This window comes from Trichosurus vulpecula, chromosome 3, assembly GCF_011100635.1.
Source record: "Trichosurus vulpecula isolate mTriVul1 chromosome 3, mTriVul1.pri, whole genome shotgun sequence".
Lineage (NCBI taxonomy): Eukaryota > Metazoa > Chordata > Mammalia > Diprotodontia > Phalangeridae > Trichosurus > Trichosurus vulpecula.
The window spans coordinates 136,563,427-136,568,493 of record NC_050575.1 but is presented as its reverse complement, the minus strand read 5'-3'; the positions used below and the strand labels follow the sequence as shown (position 1 = coordinate 136,568,493).

Below are 5,067 nucleotides of genomic sequence, written 5' to 3'. Positions count from 1 at the left end.
TTGCGGGCGCTCTCAGCTCCTGGGGATGATGCAGTCGGGTTTTGGCCGGCCCAGGTTAGAAGACTCCTCCGCTAAGTCGCTGGGCCGCCAGGAGCGCGAGCTAAGCAGAGGAGCTGGCTTGGGTTGTGTAGAGCTGGCCTGGGTTGGACTGAGCTGAGCTGAGCCGGGCTAGGCGAGGCGGGGCGGGGCTAGGCGGGGCGGGGCGGGGCGACAGAGGCCCTGCGAGGGCAACAGCGATGGGGAGGAGATTCTCGCGCTGCCTGTGCGGGCGGCGCCGTGGCTTAGTTGGTTAAAGCGCCTGTCTAGTAAACAGGAGATCCTGGGTTCGAATCCCAGCGGTGCCTACGGACCTCAGCGTCTCTTTTTTCGCCCCTCTCCTTGCACAAATCCCCCCCACAAAAACCTCATTTTATGCCGCCGGGAGATGGGGAGCCCGGCAGAAGCGGGCAGGTAGGGTTAGGGTTGGGACTGCATTTTGAGGGTCCAGAGCCAGCTTTCGGACCTCTCCTTTTTAGGAGCCAGCTGCATGCCGAGACCGAGAGGGGCCCCGAACCTTGAGCCCACGGGGATCCACGAGCCCCGAGTCCAGATCCGGGAGCCAAGGTGAGCGCAGCACGGTGGGGGTGAGGGTGGGGGGCGTAATGCGCCCCCTGGGGCGGGGACAGGAAGGTGGGGAGGAGGGAGGAGTGGGAGACGCTGAGGGGCGGGAGGAGACGGGTCACAAAGTGCAGCTGCCAGGGCCGGGGGCAAGACTCTTTGGGGGGCCCCAAATTGTTTGGGGCTCCTAGGGCACAGCCTGGAGGTGGTGGTTGGGCATGAAAGGAATGAAATGAGGGAGAGGGCCCAGGGGTCCTGGGGGATTTGAGGGGGAGAAGAACTGAAATGGAGGAGAATTGGGGGCCCTAGGGCTCAGATGGTCATCTGGGGGCTCTGAGGGAGAAATTTGGAGATAAAGGGTCAGAGAGTATTTGAGGATTGGAAGGACTGAAATGGAAAAGGATTGGCGGTCTTAGGCCTTAGGAGATTTTGGGGGGGGTCTCTGAGGGAGGAATTTGGGCATAAGGGGTCAGAGGTTAGAAGGGAGGGAATAGAAACAATTTGGGACTTGGGTGAGAGCGTGTTTGGGGCTCTAACTAAGGCGAGGAAATAGAAACATTTGGGGGTCAAGGAGTGATAAATCATTTAGGGGTGAGGTGGAGGGAAATGTTAGGATCAGAGACTGTTTGGGGCTGGTAAGGGAAGGAGCTGGGAGCAGTTTGGGGGCTGATGCCTAGGGCAGGAGGCCGCAAGGAGAGGGTGAGGGTGAGTGGGTAGGATCTGGATGCAGACTCAGCGCTGGAAAGGGGCCTTACAAGTCATCAATTTTACATTTGAAGAAACTGAGGTCCAAGGAAGTTTTTTTTGACTCATACCAGGTCAAATTGGTAGCAGAGATGAAATTTGAATTCAGATTCTCTAGCTTCAAATTCAGCCCTGGCTCCACTACACAACCATTTAGTAATTTGTTGGAATTGGGGGAGAAATGAAAGGCTGGTGCGGTTAATGTGGGGCATATGTATTAAGGATAAACCCTCTAACATGCTCCTTTCTCCCTTAAAATGTAATTGTGTGGGAATGGGGTGGGGCCCCCGTGTAACTTCCCTACCTTTGAGAAGTTCATCAGTGAAGGAAGTCGAGGCCTGTTTTCCTCGATTAAACTGTATTTTCCTACGGACAGGACTTTAACGAAAGAACCACTTGTTTCCTCTCTTGTCCAATGCTACCCCATAGGAGGGATCCATGTGCTCTTGGGCCTGGCCAAATGCAGCACAGACACTTGAAAAGTGGTTGTATCCAGTTTTGCTTTAGCTGCTAAATGGGGGAGGTGTTCAGACCACTCATGAGTGCCCAAGAGATTGAGCTGAAGTTGTCCCTGTCCAAATACTCTCTCATGAGGCATGTAAACCATTTGTGCCTGGCCTGTGGTAGAGCCTTCTGACCTTGTCTTGGTCTGATCAGCCGTAGTGGGACACACTGTACCTTGACCCCTACATACTCTCTCACTTTGTCAGCAGCCAACATCCTTTCCCCAGAAGTCATAAATTGAAGTGTGACTGGTAATGACCTCAATTAGTAACAGTGCAGGTGTTAGGTGCTGAGTTCACACTCAAGATCTGTGGGCCTCAGGCTACTAGTGACTTCTCACCTACACATCTCCTGGAAGCATCCACAATAAAACTGGTCTTGGAGAGCATTGACTGCTCCAAGAATGGGGGTTTTCAGTTTTCTTTTGAAAAGCCACTTTTCCCCACAGTAAAGATACTTCACAATCAATGTTTTAGGGAAAAGGGTAGAAAATCACCAAGTATAGCTTGTCTCCCTACCCACATCTCAATTTCTTGCTGTTTACAGATCTATTTCCTAACTAAAAATATCATGGCTGACAACTGAGCAGCATTGGAGCCTTGGGCAGTTGACTAAGTGAAGGTTTTTGATACATGAACAGCCTTTGTAGACTACTTTGTGTTCCTAGCTCTTCCCTATTTTAATGCCATTCAGAGGCTTAATATATAATATCATTTGGCTGTTAACTACCAATTGACGGTTTATTTTGGTGTTTTCATTTAATTTTAGAGGAAATTGCTGCCGCTATTTGGGGCCTTTTGTTTTCCAGTGAGTACAAGATTAATCAGGTTGTTAAAAAGTGGTTTATTAGTTAAGAAATGATACATGATTTCTCTTAATTTAGAAGACTGTTTAAGCAGGTTATATTGGAGATGAATTGTGCCCGGAAGTCAATTTAGAATTGGAAGACTTTAAAGGTCATCTGGTTCAAACCCTCATTTTATCAATGGGGAATTAGGGCCAGAGGGAGTAAGGGCCTTTCCTAAAGTCACAGAGGTTGAGCAGGATTTGAACCCAGGTTCTTAGACACCAAGTTGAGCATCCTTCCTACTGTACCACTAGCAGCTTAAATTTGTAAAAGCATATGGTAGTGCACGTGGAAATTATTCTCCTGTTCCATGTTGGTACTTATTGAATATTTAGGCATTAGGAAATATTGCACCAACATTTTTTTTGAGAAACTTGGAATTGCAGATGCATAGTACAAAGTTGTAACCAAAGTTTGTTAGCTTAAAATTTACCCATTGATGCATGGATAGCCTTTTCTTATACTACCAGGGATTTCTCTGTCAGTTTTAAAGACAATTACAGTGATCATAGCTCTAGAGCTAGAAGAGGCAGTAGAACATCCACTCCACACCAAGACATTTTGCAGAGGAGAAAACTGAAGCCCAAGGCAATTATCATGCCCAGAATCACAGAGTAAGTTGTTACAGGCAAGATTTGAACCATACTCCTTTGTCTCCACAGTCAGTAGTCTTACAACTGTACTACGGTTTATTTTCCTACTTTTTGTCATTAATTTGATTATCAATGTATTGTTTATAATTAATGTATTTATTATTAATTAATATTTTAATTAATAATAAGGTCACACAGCTAGTAAGTGTCAAGTGTCTGAGACCAGATTTGAGCTCAGGTCCTCCTGACTCCAGGGCCAGTACTAGATTCACTGCACCACCTAGCTACCTGGCTTGAGTTGATTTTTGAAGGAAATCAGGGTCTAAAGAGTGAAAGTGAAGAGTGAGTATGAGGGGAGGAAGAAAACGTGGCCAAAGGCACAGAGCCTTAAAGGAGGATGGAAGTCTCTCTTTATCTTGATGGCCTCCAGGCCTCAGACATGTAAGATATTGATCAGGAGTTCTCCTGCAGCCAAGGTGAGCTTATGACCTCTATTTCTCATGGGGATGCCATGTGGTGGTCCAGTGTGGCTCCAGCTACACCAAGCACTCCAGTCTGGTCTGTATTTTTAAAGAGCCTGGTGCAATTTTCACAGTGTTCCCATCACTTTCAGTTCCGGGAGCTTCCTCTCAACCCTTTAAATTCATTTCCAGGAGTGTTCAGATCAAAGAGCAACCAGAGAAAATTGAAGAAAAGATCTGCTAATAGGGGCTAATTAAGATGTGATTTTTCTATCATTGCAAATATTTGTTTTACCTACAGTCAATAAACATTAAATACCTACTATGTACCAGGCATCTACTATGTGGAGCAGCCAAGTGGTGTAGTGCAAGGCTAGGAATCAAGAAGACTTATCCTCTTGAGTTCAGATCTAGCACCAGACACTCACTAGCTGTGTGACCCTGGGCAAGTCACTTTACCCTGTTCACCTCAGTTTCCTCATCTGTAAAATTGGGTGGAGAAGGAAATGGGAAACCATTCCAGTACCTTTGCCAAGAAAACTCTGAAAAGGGGCACAAAGAGTTGGACATGACTGAAAAATGACCATACAACAGATCTGCCAGGTACTATGCTAAGGCTCTGGGAATACAAATCTGAACAAGAAAGAAGAAAGACAGTCCCTGCCCTCGAGGAGCTTATAATTTAATGGGGGGGTGGGGAAGAAGGGGAAGAATACAACATACGAAAGAAAGCTATAAAAGAAGGGGAGTGAGGAGGTGTGGAGGCATGATGGAATAGGTCAAAGGAATGTGGCTTGCTGAGAAAGAAAGAGATGACTGGCTTGGGCCCTTTCCTTAAATGGAGGTTTTGGGAAGAACTCCAATCAGAGGAGTATAGGGTACTGATGAAGTGTGAGTACGAAGGCTGATGTGATCTTTCAGGATGATAAAGTTCCTGATAATGAGGCTCCTGGGAGCATTGTGCAACCAGGTGGGAAAGGAAACATGCCCAAAGTGAAATTACTGGTCAATTTTAGTGAATTCACCTACTCAATTCTCTTCTTTGAGCCTGAGCAGGTAGGTAATTCACCAGGTCCCCTCTTGAGCTCCACCTGTTTTGCTATTAAGTGGAGGTTGGCACCGAACCCTCCTCCTGCAGCCAGGAGAAGTCCCTATTCCTTGGGTGGGAAAAGCATTCATGGTCTGTCCCTCAGAATGTCCTCATCCAAGGCTTCAGCTGGGCCTACCACCAGTGCCTTAGCAGACTATGTTCATCCTTTTGAGGAAGGGTATGGAAGGGAGAGAGAAGCAAGATGTCAGCTTCTCTGAGGGTTTACAACAT

At 47.2% G+C, this 5,067-nt stretch overlaps 1 non-coding gene across 1 annotated transcript; it reads left to right on the top strand.

The window, feature by feature from the left end:
- The first annotated feature begins 270 nt into the window (after positions 1 to 270).
- On the top strand, positions 271 to 344 carry TRNAT-AGU. The gene has a single exon. It is a non-coding gene; the product is annotated as a tRNA-Thr (tRNA).
- Positions 345 to 5,067: the final 4,723 nt, after the last annotated feature.